We start from the raw sequence: 14,799 nt of genomic DNA on the forward strand, positions 1-14,799 counted from the left end.
TTAGCTACGAAAGGAGTACCAAAATGAAAACATACATTAAGATTAAATGTTTATAAATGCATATTTTGTGGTAAAATGTTATTTAAATAGTAATTAAATATGATTTTTTTCATAAAGATATTTTGTGGGGAAATTTAGAAATTGACATGGAAGTGGGATTAAAGTGAATTGTGAGTGTGAACTGCTACAACATTTGAGTTTTGCTTCCACATCAGTTTTCTGCTCATCTAAGTTCTTTGCTAGGTCGTAAGGTGGCACTGTGGGTTAAACCACTGAGCCTAGGGCTTGCTGATCAGAAGGTCAGCAGTGGGAATCCCCGCAACGGGGTGAGCTCACGTTGCTCGGTCCCAGCTCCTACCAACCTAGCAATTCGAAAGCACGTCAAAGTGCAAGTAGATAAATAGGTACCGCTCCAGCGGGAAGGTAAACGGTGTTTCTGTGTGCTGCTCTGGTTTGCCAGAAGCGGCTTTGTCATGCTAGCCACATGACCTGGAAGCTGTACGCCCGCTCCCTCTGCCAATAACGCGAGATGAGCGCCGCAACCCCAGAGTCGGTCACAACTGGACCTAATGGTCAGGGGTCCCTTTACCCTTTACCTTTACCTTTAAGGCTAGCTTGGTAGCAGTGAAAAACGTATTGGCTGTCCTTTAAAGCACAACGCTAAACACTGTTCAAATATTGTTTATCTCCTTCAATTAATGATCTGCCTTTTCAAAATCCTTCTTAGATGGGGATTGGGAAAATATGCCATCTTTTATTCAATTGACTTTTAGGGTATAGAAATGATGGTGTTCACATTTAGCTCCCGAAGCGGCTTAGTCATGCTGGCCACATGATCCGGAAGCTGTCTGCGGACAAATGCCGGCTCCCTCCACTTATAGAGCGAGATGAGCGCGCAACTCCAGATTCGTCCACGACTGGACCTAACGGTCAGGGGTACCTTTACCTTTTACATCCCCTTTAATTCCTATACTGGACAACCCATCTTTCCTCCTTATAGTTAGATATGTACAATATAAACAATGGAAGACAGCAGAAATTTGTAGAATTAAGGGTATTCTTCCTAATAGTCAACCTATTTCCATGTATGCCCTAAAAGTGGGTGGGGGTGGAAATATACTACATACATAGATTCAGTTAATTCAAATTACTACATTTGCTAAATCTTTAGCTTGTAAGGTGGATGGTTTACATTCTCTAACTACTTTTGAATCCTTATTTGCTGAAATATCTCTGAATTCTAAAGGCTTGGAATCCAATATTTACAAATTTCTAATAAGACAGGCAATGGTCTCCTCCCAGGGTCTTAGGATATCCTGGGAGGGTGACCTTAAATGTCAGATTGGTGAACATAAATGGGATCAAATTTGAGTAAATGATCCATTAAAAACTATATAGGATTCAAGAATCCACTCTAAAAATGATACTTAGGTGGCATTGGACTCCAGCCTGGCTTAGTGCAATCTCTAAAATACAAATTTGGCAAATTGCCCCCTTACCTTTGCAATGCAATTATCCCTTATGTTGAACATGTATTGACTTTACTTTAGACATGTAGGAGACTTCCTTATCTTGAGTCAAAAGACCAGTCCATCTAGATCAGTATTGTCTATGTTGACTGGTAGCAGCTCACCAGGATTTCAGGAAAGAGACTTCTCCAGCCCTGCCTAGAAATGTGGGATTGAGCCTGGGACCTTTTAAATGCTAAGCACATGCTGTTCCACTGAGCCACGGCCCTTCTCAATAAGTTTCTGAATCCACATAGACCTCTGAATCAAGCATCAACACATCCAGTGTTGTGTCAAGTCACTGTTTGGTCAACTATTAAAGTTTCAAGCATTTCCATACATTTCTAAAACCAGTTTTGACACAAAAGGAGCAGACTTTGCACTAAAGGAAATCAGATGCTCAAAGCACACAAATCATTGGCTTTTTTTGAAGCACTGGAAAAGCGTTGATTCTCTCTAGGGTAGCTGTCATTCCTTCCGCAACAGCCTGGCATTATAGCAACCTCCCACCCCTGCTCAGCTACATTTCCCTACCTCCATGTATTTTCCAGCTAAAACAAAGAAATGCCCAAAATGTTGATCTCTGAACACTGGGCATGACGTTTTGCAGATGCGAGTACTTTCTTGCTTACTTAAATAGCCTGCTTTTCAGAAGAACCCCACAAAATGGTCTGCATAGAAATATTAAAACAAATGCCATTAATGAAAACAATGTAATACAGCAGCAAAAAAAAATGAGCTGCAAGGGATTTGTAAAACAAGAAAGATAGTATTTAGAGTGCCCTGGTGGTACTGGTGGTTAGGGAAGGGAGAGAACACCTTGGATGGAATATCGGGAGCTAGATGTTGGACAGCTCTCTAGAGTGTTGCAGCTCCCCTTATGGCAAAATGGTGCTCAGGTGGACCCTTGGTGGTGGCAGGGAAGGAGTGCTCATCTCAACTGGCCACTGGGAGTTAGGTGTTTCATCTCCTTCTTGCTTCTCTCCCCAGAGTTCCACTCAAGGTCATCTGTTTTAATTATTTTTAATATTATGTTCTTAAATTGTTTCAACCGTCTTGAGACCTCATGGTGAAGGGCACATAAAGAATCTTAATACAAACAACATTTGAAGAATAATAAAACAATAATCAGCACTTAAAGCATACTAAGGTTTCGAACATTTAAGTATTGGTTATTGTTTCAAATTTACACAATCCAACACACTCACTCATCCAAAGAACGGATGCTTTAAATGCCGAAATCAACTTAAAATACCTAGGTTAATTGTTTTGCTTTTTTAAAGGCCTTCTTCATCGGGCAGTTGAAACTTAAAAGTGAGAGTTCCCTAGCTAGAGTGTGGCCTCAGAAATGGACCCCTCATTTATCCTTGCTAACTTAGTATCCACCCATATTGGGGGGCAGAGAAGGGCATCTTTATCAGGTGTGGCAGGGTTGTCTGGGAGGAGGGTGTCCTTTATGTTTTCACATGTTTTGGTGAAAGCCCCGAGTATCTCATGAGACAGGGATTAGAAATGTGTGGCACCCTTATTGGACTACCAACTCCCATCAGCCCCAGCAAGCATGGCCAAAGATCAGGGATGAGGGGATGAGTCCATTGACAATTTAAGAACTATAGGTTCCCCAGCCCTGATGGAAGGTGTAGGTGAACACGTGAACCACACCCAAATCCCCATTTAAACTGCATAATTGTAAATTCGGGAGTGGGGAAGGGTAGTAGAAAGATGGGTTTCCAATTTTAAGAATATAATAATAGCGAAAAATGTGACCTGGAGCAATTTTATTTTATTTTTACTTTTTGCACTTTTGAGAGCTTGTATGAGGCACAAAGGAGATGAAACATGTGCGTACATCTTAGAAAGGACGGCAGCATTAATTAATTCCTCTTAAGGGTAAGCAAGATGTCATCTGAGAACAGAATCATGTAGAAACACAAGAAAATGTTAAAATGTTCTGCAAAACAATTCCTACAATCAAGCTTTCAGAGTAATTGAGGATTTTGTATTTTGAGTTATTTTAGGAAAGGAGGGTAGGTTTCTAAGTCACAAATCCAGACTTGTAAGAGCATCACTTTCTCCCAAATGACTTTAATCAAGTGGCAGAGATGCAGAAGAAATGCTTTCAAGCAGGAGGAGTGCTTTTGGCAAGCAGATACATGGAACATACTGATATTGGTTTCTTTTTTCTGTGTGCAGTTATCACTCTTGCATTTTTATTATTTCAAGATGTCTGCAAAAGCCCAGCATAAAGGCTATAACTTTCACAAATGGAAGAGACCATCTCTAAGCAGTGAGGGATATGTGTGATTACATTGTATCAAACACGTACAGTGGTACCTCGGGTTAAGAATTTAATTCGTTTTGGAGGTCCGTTCTTAAACTGAAACTGTTCTTAACCTGAGGTACCACTTTAGCTAATGGGGCCTCCCGCTGCCGCCGTGCGGCCGTCGCACGATTTCTGTTCTCATCCTGAAGCAAAGTTCTTAACCCGAGGTACTATTTCTGGGTTAGCAGAGTCTGTAACCTGAAGCGTCTGTAACCCAAGGTACCACTGTACATGCTGCCCCATAAAGATTATAGGTCTGGTACATTGTGTAACATGCAGAATGTTGTTGGCCAAGCCGCCAACACAGTCATTGTTGCAGTTGCTACAGTTTGAAGAGGCAGCATATGTCAGCATCCATGACAAGTAGGGAACCCTCCCCACCACACACACAAGGAACCACAACCCCCAGATTCCCAGTTTTCATTTAACACAAAAAATCATTTCCTAGCATTTGTAGAACCTGAGATACAAAGTGAAATGTCCAAGCACCGATTTTCTCATTTTTTCCCTGTGAAATTAGCCTGCTATCCCCATGTCTTACTTTGAGATAACATAACATATAATGAGTGTGCACCCTATGTACCTGTATACACAATAGTTGAACTGTATAAATCACTCTTTCACACGAAACTTTGTACCTGTGTAGATAGAGCTTGTGCTTGTGTTCAGTGTAATATGTGAATGCTGCTTTTGTCTTACTTTGGCCCATTTATTAGAAAAATTTCTTCAGAGGCTCATGGTAGCAAAACATAAAATAAAATAAATCTTTTTATGTGAGGCAAGGAGAAAGACGCTGTGCTAATACTGGTGCTAATGGTGAACTCACCCCTAGGGAACCACTGGAGAATATCTGAATATAGTCAGTGAAATAGTCTCCCAACACACACAGACACACAGACACAGACACACACACACACACACACTTTTTGTGCCAACAAATAGGGTGGAGAATTTTGAAAGACCATTTATGTACAGCTATCTCCAACCATCTATGCCACATCCAACATTCCTCAGGAAGATTCCCCAACACTCAGGAGTTTGTTTGTTTATTTATTTATTGTATAAATAAATATATCCCAAAGGTGCCCCAGATGGCAAACACTTCAGCGCTAAATATACAATTAAAAAGAAAGTGCTAAATTTAAAAACTGCAGTAAAACATCTGAAGTGAATTTAAGAACAGATATAACCAAAATATGTCTATGGATAGGCCCACCAAAACAGAAAGGTTTTCAGAAAACGTGGTGGCTTCTTAATGTGAACAGACAGGGAGTTCTGAAGAACAGGTGCTATTTCAATAAAGTAATGACTTCTCACAAACACAGAATGCCAGAATGTGTGTGTGTGTGTGTGTGTGTGTGTGTGTGTGTGTGTGTAAGAGATTACATCAAGAAAGAGGTTTGAAAGCCCAGCTATGGGCTATCGCACTTGCGATTCCCTGGATCCTGCAAAAATGGTTGCAATTGTTTAGATCCATTTTTGCAGTGTATGTATATATGTGTGTATGTGTGTATGTGTGTTGCAATAACTTCCACCATGGATTAGAATACTGCCTAGCTTCAGTCTACTTAAGTTGTTGTCATAGCCATCAACTTGGAGGGCTTTGAAAGTCATTTAGACATTTTCCTGGAGAATAAGTCTTTCAGTGGCTGCTAGCCATAATGGTTCTGTCACCATCCAACATTGCAGTTGGTATGCCTCTGAAAACCAGTTGCTGGGGAGCACAAGTGAGAAGAACAGTAGTCCTGTGTTATTTGTGAGCATCCCAAAGGCATATAGCCGGCCACTGTCAGCACAAGACCTCCTTGTCACTTTCCACTCAGTATAATTCCCCACGATGATCTCATTGTTTGTCTTCTTCTTCTTCTTTAATTAAATGCTTCTGCTTGCATCTTTGCTAAGACTGGAGATACCAAGAAGATGCCAAAAGCTGCCAATTATATTGTCTTATCAAATTTGCACAGGCTATTAAGTAGGTCAATTGTAAAAAGAAAAGATTAATGTCTTTGAATGTACGGAAGAAGCACCTAAACACACTGCTGAAGGCTTACTCTGTCGAACAAGTTCTTTAATCTTTGGGAAGCTTAACGGAACTCATTAGGGAATTTAAAGATGGAAAATAAACTGGGGTAATGAATGCTATATGGGTGATTATATTGCATTACTGAGTCCAGTTCACAAAAGCATTTTCACAGGCTTTCTCCATATAAACTCTGCCAAGCCATGCTTGAAAATGGTGTGCATAATCAATAGTCTTCTTTCTTTCTCTTTCTTTCTTTCTTTCTTTCTTTCTTTCTTTCTTTCTTTCTTTCTTTCTTTCCAACTCTTTTTCATTATTCCCACCCTTTCTTCTCTCATTTTGATACTTCTGTTTATTTGATTTTCACTTTATCACATGTATCAGTATAAAGGGGGTCTGGATATTAAAAAGACTCGTTAATATTTTTACTTGGCTTTTTAATCACTAATTTCAATGTTTTATTTTATATTTTTGTAAATCATTTAGGCTTTTCTTACAATTGAACAACATATATATATTGTTAAATAAAAATAAATATATTGAGAAGTTTGAAACAGGAAGGGTTGTATTGAAAGGTAAGGGGGTGGATATATGTCTGACCAGCTCTGCTAAAACCAATGTAGTGGTTGGCAAGTATTTAATAAAACATAAGTCAAAATGGTGATAGAGAGATACCAGCATGCATCAGAATATAGCCACTTCCATGATCATTGCAATACTCTTTCCAGGCAGGGACAGTAATGGAAGACAGAGAAGGCACATTTTATTGACAGTAACAGAGATTGGCCTCATCCCAAAAAAAGAACTTTCCAACTTGGTCTAAAGAAAAATATGGGAAGTTGCCTTTCTGCTCAAAAGAACTTACCAAAGAAGAGCAAGGATATTGATTTATTGAAAGATGGGGTCCAGGACATTTTGGTGCCTGAGGCGAACCACAAAATGGCCCCCCTCCCACCCAGGGAAGAAGGGACAAGTGAAGATCTATATTAGCAAGGGGGGAGGGGTGAAGATCTACATCAGAAACAAAGGGGTGAATCAAGGCAACCTTACCCAATGGTGGGAAGCAAAGGCTTTCTCAGGAGACCCCAGAGGGCAGCCCCTGCCATTTCCCCCCTAGGGTGAGGGGAGACCAGTGGTACCTCCTATTCACTGAAGGGCCACTGTAGAGGCGGCATTGGGTGAGGGGTCAAGGTGGCGGCAGATCCAGCCACAACCATCACTATGGCAGCAGAGTGTGATGCATTCCTTGGAGGCCTGCTGCCCGCATGGCTGCTGCCACTCAAGGCCATCACCTCACCTTGCCTTATGGGTGGCTGGTCCTGATGGGCTACTTTTATAAATGTTTGAAAATCAAAGAAAATGCTTCATATAAGTCATATTTGCTTTTTTAACTGCTTTGATTAAGAGAAGAGCTTAATGTGTAAAATGTGGACTACCATAGTCCCATAACCTGATTATGTAATGTATAACTTATATAGATACTTAGTTTTTTTTATTTCGTTTTGCCTTACATATGGGAGAACCTCTTGCTCCCTTTAATTATGTTCCCCCTTTTCCTCATTTTCCTTTTTCCTCCTCTATTTTCTTCTTCTCTTTCTTTAAGTATATATAATTTCAGATATATTTATAAAAATAATTTATTCATAACGATTTGCTCTTTACATGATTCTTCTCTTCAGAGACCACTTTTGTATATGTTATTTTATTAAATTTCTGTCACTCGATTTTTCTCTTTTTCTTCCAGTACTTAAATTCACATAACTTCCCCCCCCCCATCATTTATCAATATGGCTATAACATTCTAACAGATTGTTTCATAATACCTGCTTATATGACTTTGCTTAACAACCCCTTAGTGTTCTCTTCATTTATTTTTGGCTTTTTGATTAGATAGGTACTTTCACAAAGCAGCTACAAGATAATGCTATTCTATCTGAATCAGCCACATGATGACATGGAAGTATATTTCTAAGCTGAAAAAGAGGGGAGAGACAAGTATCTCCTCATTCTCCAGGTGTGCACTAACCGAGTCTACACTATTAGATATGGATGCTCCCCCTGACTTGGTGACAGCTCAGCTTCCACTTCCAAATCTGTACAAGGGCCTTATAGTGACATGACCCATGAAGCACCCAGGTCTCCCTGCTTTGTTTATCTGTACATTTGACACAGTCTGTTCATATGAAATGTTTGCTTTGGGGAGCAGTGGTCCTCCTTTGAAAAGGATACCTCCAATGGGAACATGATAGTTATAGTATCAAAAGAGGTATTCAGATCAGTGCAGTTTTGAAAGGTTCAGTCAGCCATCTTGATTTACAATTGCACCCAATCATACCCAAGCATTGGCCCAAACCTGCTCCTTGATCTCAGGAACCATTGTTCCAAATTTGGTGGCAATATCTTCAGAGAATTGACAGACACACAGAGAGACAAACAGACAACTTTCCAAAATATCTAATAGACAAGCTGTGGGGGAGGATCTGAACATAGACGTGAACAGAAGAAAAAAAGAAACACCAACCAAGACAACATTTTTTATAAAAATAAAAATAAAAATGTAAGAAATGTAGCAGGGAGTGTAGTCACACCTTAAATGAAACAGCAGGAGACCTTTGAGGAAAAGATCTTGGCACATGCAAAAGAAAGGACATCTGGTGTAGAAAAACAACAATATGGCAAAGGCTGATGCCTTAATGTCAGAAGAAGAAGGGGAAAGGCATTGCGTGCCAACCGTCTGCCTTGTATTTCATTAAAGGTCAAGAAACCAATCGTGTTCCCCAAGCTGAACAATGCAATTAAGATCCAACCTATATACATAGCAGATTACATGATAAATATGTTCGGCAATATTCCTGAAATAGCAGATTGCACAGTAAATATGTTCTGGGAATGTACCATTTCAGACTGCAGGAAGCTGAATGCTTCCGCTCCCCAACACTGGCGGAGGAAGAGGAGTGCGGGGGGAACACACCGCCCCCAGCAGCGCAATCCCGTTGGGGTGCCATCATGGCTGCCCCTTAGCCCGCACTGGGCGCCATGCCCCCAGGACGCACACCAGCCCCGCCCCCGCCTGCTCTCCCCCCCCCCAAAATGCTGGAGCATGAAGCTCTGCCACTGCCAACATAAAAGGCTCCATCCACATGTTTGTCACACATACTTTGCGCACAGAAAGTCCCTGACATCTCCAGTTGGAAGGATCTGCCTGAGACCCTGGAGAACAACTGGCTGAGCAGACAACACTGGGCTAGATGGGGAAAGTAGCTGCCCAGGTTTAAAGCAGGTTCCTATGAAGTTGTGCAATTCAGGAACAGCTTTGCCAAATGATTAGCTGATCAGGGGTGAAGGACACCTCCAGATACTGCTGACCTACAACTCCCGCCATCCTTTGCAATTGGCCATGCTTGCTAGAGCTGATGGGAGTTGTAATTCAACAGCATCCAGCCCTGGTGTGGGAGTAGGACAGCCATTGTGGCTCATAGCTATTGATATTCTGCAGGGTAAAAACAAGCATAACAAGAGTCCTGCTGGGTAGGTCCAAAGGTCCATCTAATCCTGCATCCTCTTGCCCACAGTGGCCAACCAGATACTTCCATGAACCTTATAAGTAAGGCATCAAGGCAGCATCCATTCTATGCTGTTGTCCCTCCCAGTGGCATACTACATCTGAAGCTGGAAGTAGCATACAGTCATCATAAATAGTAGCCATAAACAGATCTATCATCCATAAATATGTTTAATTCCCTTTGAAAGTCATCCAGAAACTGGAGGCCATCAACACAACTTACAATGAAAGACTGTTTGTGTGGGGGTTTTTTTATCATCTGTTCCTTCATCTCCTCCACCACCTCCAAAACTATGATAATGATCATTTGACAAGAATATTGATCTTGCTAACAGCATGCTAAAAAAAGAAGCAGAAGTCAGGACATAAATTTGATTTTTGAGCAGAGCTAAACCTTAACAAAGCTCTCGACCTATTTAAGCATGTGAAATTAGCTGAATGAATGAGAGTAACACAGCTGGTGGCTACTGTGGAAGGAAAAGCTCAATTGTTGGTAAGTTCAAACTGTGATGTTAAAGAAATACACAATACAAAATCTAATGTTTTAGAAAATACTCAAGCCATGCTCAATCTATTTCCTTAAAATGCATCTATGACTTTAATTATGAGAATGGATTACTGGAGGAGGGAATGAAAGAAAGAAATTAAAAATACAGTTTGCATACTACATATGTTTACTTAAGCCCATGCCTACAGATATACCGTGGATAGATGCAGATATAAAAAACCAGCATAAAAGCAATTTAATAGTCAGTGACAGCTGAAGCCTCCCACCCATCACTGCATGGGTTGCCATGACTCAATGGTCCCATAGGATATGAATAAAATGATTTCAACAGAGAAAGCTGACTTCTGAAAGCAATGGTCAACCTTCTAATGCTCTCCCATCATTGCCAAAAACAACTCCCCGGGGTTTACATTTATCAGAGCAGCTCCATTGCATGCCTACGCACAGTATAGATTTTTGCATAATACAAAATACCAACAATTGACAAGCTTCACAGCTTCTCTCCCTTTGACCCATTTGATATCTAGGTAAAGTAACCGAGGACACAGTTGGTTCTGGTTCTGACTGCAACTTTGACATTGCTTGCAGCCCCAGCTATTAGTAGCAATTTGACAAGAATATGCTGTAAATCATTTGTCTCTTTTAATGGTATCATTCAAACAGAATTCTGAAGAATAGCACATTAACTCTTTTAGGCATCATGTAAAGAGATTTGTCAAAATTCAATTTGTACAAAATTTTCCTGAAGGTTAAATAGGGGGGAGGAAAGGTGTAGAGAGAAAAGGTTTTTTTTACAGCCAAATGAAGCAACTTGATTAATCTCACTTTTCAATCAACCAGTAAAACAAAAGAAAGACACTTGACTCAAACTGTTGGCAAAGTTAGACAAATCTGATCAATTTGTTGGAAATCATTTTTATCGGTGCTGTGATGAATAAGATGAGCTTACCCAGGCAGGGAAGGGAGAGCAATCAGCTTGGTGCTGTTGGAACAAAGCACACTCCTCCACCCACCCACCCCATACCAGTACAGCTTGCTCCAGCAATGGAGCAACTGGGAACTCACAAGCTCCTGAATGCTCTTCTGTAGATATGCAAGTACATGCCCCACACCAGGCACCACATATGATGTCAGGGTGGGGCAGGTGGGCATGGTAGAGAAAATGACCTCACAGGCCAAATGGGGAGGCCAGGGAGGGATCTGGCCCATGGGCTGCAGGATCCCCACCTCTGGCTCAGACAAAATACTAGATTAATGAAACAGGGCTCTTGTAAATACAAAAAAAATCATTTAAATTCCCTGCTCTATGGGGCAGGGAATCACTGCAAAATACCAAGAAGATAAATAAAGATGGCCTGAAACATTTAGCAGAGCATTCCTATACATGTCTAAAGGTAAAGGTAAAGGACCCCTGATGGTTAAGTCCAGTCGCAGACGACTCTGGGGTTGAGGCGCTCATCTCGCTTTACTGGCCGAAGGAGCTGGCGTTTGTCCGCAGACAGTTTTTCCGGGTCATGTGGCCAGCATGACTAAGCCTCTTCTGGTGCAACGGAACACCGAAACCAGAGAAGCTCATGGAAACGCCATTTACCTTCCTGCTGGAGCGGTACCTATTTATCTACTTGCACTTGTTGGTGTGCAAGGTTGTTAGGAGCTGGAACCCAGCAACAGGAGCTCATCCCATCACGGGGATTCGAACCGCCGACCTTCTGATCGGCAAGCCCAAGAGGCTCAGTGGTTTAGACCACAGCACCACCTGCATCCCGTTATACATGTCTACTCTCATTCAAATCAGTGGGGCTTGCTCAGCTGAAAACATAATAATGACCAACTGGATAGGATGCTGCTAGCATGCTTTCCCTTATATCGCCACAAGTAATAGGGTGAAAAACTTAGTTTTAAACATGAAAGCTAAACATTCAAAGAGGGGAATCTTGAGAGGGCTGAGACTCCTGTGGCCAAGGCCCTGAGATCCAGCCTCCAGCTTCAATGAAAATGAAAGGAACCTTAAGGCTTTGAGTGATGATGATGCCTGAATTTGCTTGTCACACAAACAACTAGCAGTGCATTGCAGTACATATGCTTGTTCTCTGTTTTTAAGAACATTCATGCTCAAATATCACACACTTTCTCTGGCTGGCTTATTTTCAACAATTAAAGTCAGCCCTACTGTTGTGAAATGTCAGTAGTGCAGCCACCCACGCTGGGCATCAACACCTCCTCCTCTTCTGTCTTGTCTCGCTCCTTTAGAGTAGGACACCAGCAACTAGTTTCCCCACTCTCACATTGCTAGAAAGGAAGGGAAAGAGGCAACAGCAAACTCAAACACCCTTTTCACATTTGCACTCAGTTTCACTGGCACATGAAGTGTGAGAAGCACATTATTGTCAGCAACGGACATTACTGTGTCCAAATGTTGAAAGCCACACAGAAGGCCATGGCCCATCCATGCTTTCAAGTTCTGACTGGTAGATCTGACCAAAGCCCAGCTAACTTGTCCTATTAATGGTGCAACCCCCACTAGGAATGGGTAAATCTGTCAATTTCAGTCTCTCTTAGTTTCTCTCCCTGCCTCCCAATTTTAAATTCAGTTATTCACTATTTGTGTATCAGTTTGCATTTTTTTAAAAAGTCTTAAAAATTCATCAGCATGTTAGTTTGAATTTCCCCCAAATATAAACATTTCTGTATGCAGTTTGGCCTAGTATACACATTTTTGCAGAGCAGTAGTTCCTAACCTAATTTGCTTTTGTATGCTGTTTCTGCTAATATATGCATTTCCATACACAATTTACCCTAGAATATGGATTTTTGTATTCATTGCTTTGCTGGAAAACTGCATTGCAAAATTTGGAGAGGTGTTAATTTCAAGGAATGGGTTTTGGTTTGTACATTGTATTGAAACATGCAAATTAGTAGGTTCACCTTTAAATGCAAACTGAATTGAATTCCTCACCCCCTCCCTGACCCAATCTATAATTTGTCATGGGTGGGCTGTGGGTTAAACCACAGAGCCTAGGGCTTGCCGATCAGAAGGTTGGCGGTTCGAATCCCCACGATGGGTGAGCTTCCATTGCTCGGTCCCTGCTCCTGCCAACCTAGTAGTTTGAAAGCACGCAGTGCAAGTAGATAAATAGGTACCGCTACAGTGGGAAGGTAAATGGTGTTTCCGTGCACTGCTCTGGTTCGCCAGAAGTGGCTTAGTCCTGCTGGCCACATGAGTGCTGCAACCCCAGAGTCGTCCACAACTGGACCTAATGGTCAGGGGTCCCTTTACCTTTACCTTTTAACCTTTGAAATGAGACTCAGGTGACACTGGTCTAAACCACTGAAACTAGGGCTTGCTGGTCGAAAGGTCGGCGGTTTGAATCCCCGCAACAGGGTGAGCTCCCGTTGTTCGGTCCCAGTTCTTGACAGCCCAGCAGTTCGAAAGCACACCAAAGTGCAAGTAGATAAATAGGTACCACTCGGTGGGAAGGTAAACAGCATTTCCGTGCACTGCTCTGGTTCGCCAGAAGCGGCTTAGTTATGCTGGCCACATGACCTGGAAAAACTGTCTGCAGACAAACACCGGCTCCCTTGGCCAGTAAAGCGAGATGAGCGCCGCAACCCCAGAGTTGTTCGCAACTGGACTTAACTGTCAGGGGTCCTTTACCTTTTTTAACCTTTGAAAGCATAAGTTGCATTCATACCAAGTATGGTGTGGTTTGGTACAATTCCAAAGATGGAAAGAATTGTTGCCTTTGTGGTATTCTTACACTTGTTATCAGTAGATACAGCAGTCCTCAGGCAATGATGCATGTGTAAGTGAGGTTCAAGTGCAAAGAAACCATCAGACTCGCAGAAAGTCAGACTAGTCAGACTGTTCTCACTACAGGTATTCCGCTCTCAAAAAGGGCAACTCTCAGTCAAATAAATCTGATACACCCAAAGATCAAAAAAAGAGAGAAAGAAAATAAAAGAAAATAAATAAAGGCAAGCTTAGCTTATAAAATCAATTATTTATACAAAGTTTCATCTAAGGATATAAATGTCACCCAAAAAAAAAATCTATTCCCAAGCAATTATTTTAAAGCAGGGGTGAAAAGCAAGATAGTAAGATAAACGGCAGACAACTCAGAGAATTTTCTTTTTTAAAACCCACACACACAACTACAAAAAGCAACCAAGTGTGATTTATGAAGCAGCCGTCCTATGGGATCAAACCCCATTGAGCACAGTGGGACTTACTTTAAAGTAAATATGCATAGGATCAAGCTGGAAGTTTGGGTACCTTGCTGCTTTGCACAAATTATTCCTTTTTAAAGCCCATTCATTTCTATTCTATGCCACACAAGAGCTATTGCTCAAGCTCTGTTTTGATGGCGGGCCATGTTTTCATTTGAGGAAGGGAGAAAGCATTTAGCTTCCAGAGAGAAGTCTCAGACTTAAATAACACAAAACCAAAGACACTGTTGGCAGACTTCAGTCAAACAACTGCTGATTATTATTTTTTTATCACATGGCATCTTAATGCAGTCTTGGGCTCAAATACTAATTAATTTGCCACCAGAAACCTGCTGTTAATCACTTGCATTTTAACATACATTCCGACTGACATTTAAATTATCAACTACACTGGGATTATCTGCACTCTTGCAAATTATCTCTTTATAAAAGTCAGAGTAAACATAATATGTGCAATGGAACCATTATTAATGTCCTGTTTACCCCCTGTGTTGTCGCTAGATTATGGGATGTCTTTTTAGATTGTTTCAGTCTGCATGTTTCAATCCACAGTTACAGCAGTCAGAAAACGCCCAGGAGCTAAGGATGCTAATTTCAACAGGCACATCTCACACCTCACCCACCACTGGCATGTGCCCCCCTAGAGGGGGG

Source organism: Zootoca vivipara, chromosome 6 (genome assembly GCF_963506605.1).
Source record: "Zootoca vivipara chromosome 6, rZooViv1.1, whole genome shotgun sequence".
NCBI lineage: Eukaryota > Metazoa > Chordata > Lepidosauria > Squamata > Lacertidae > Zootoca > Zootoca vivipara.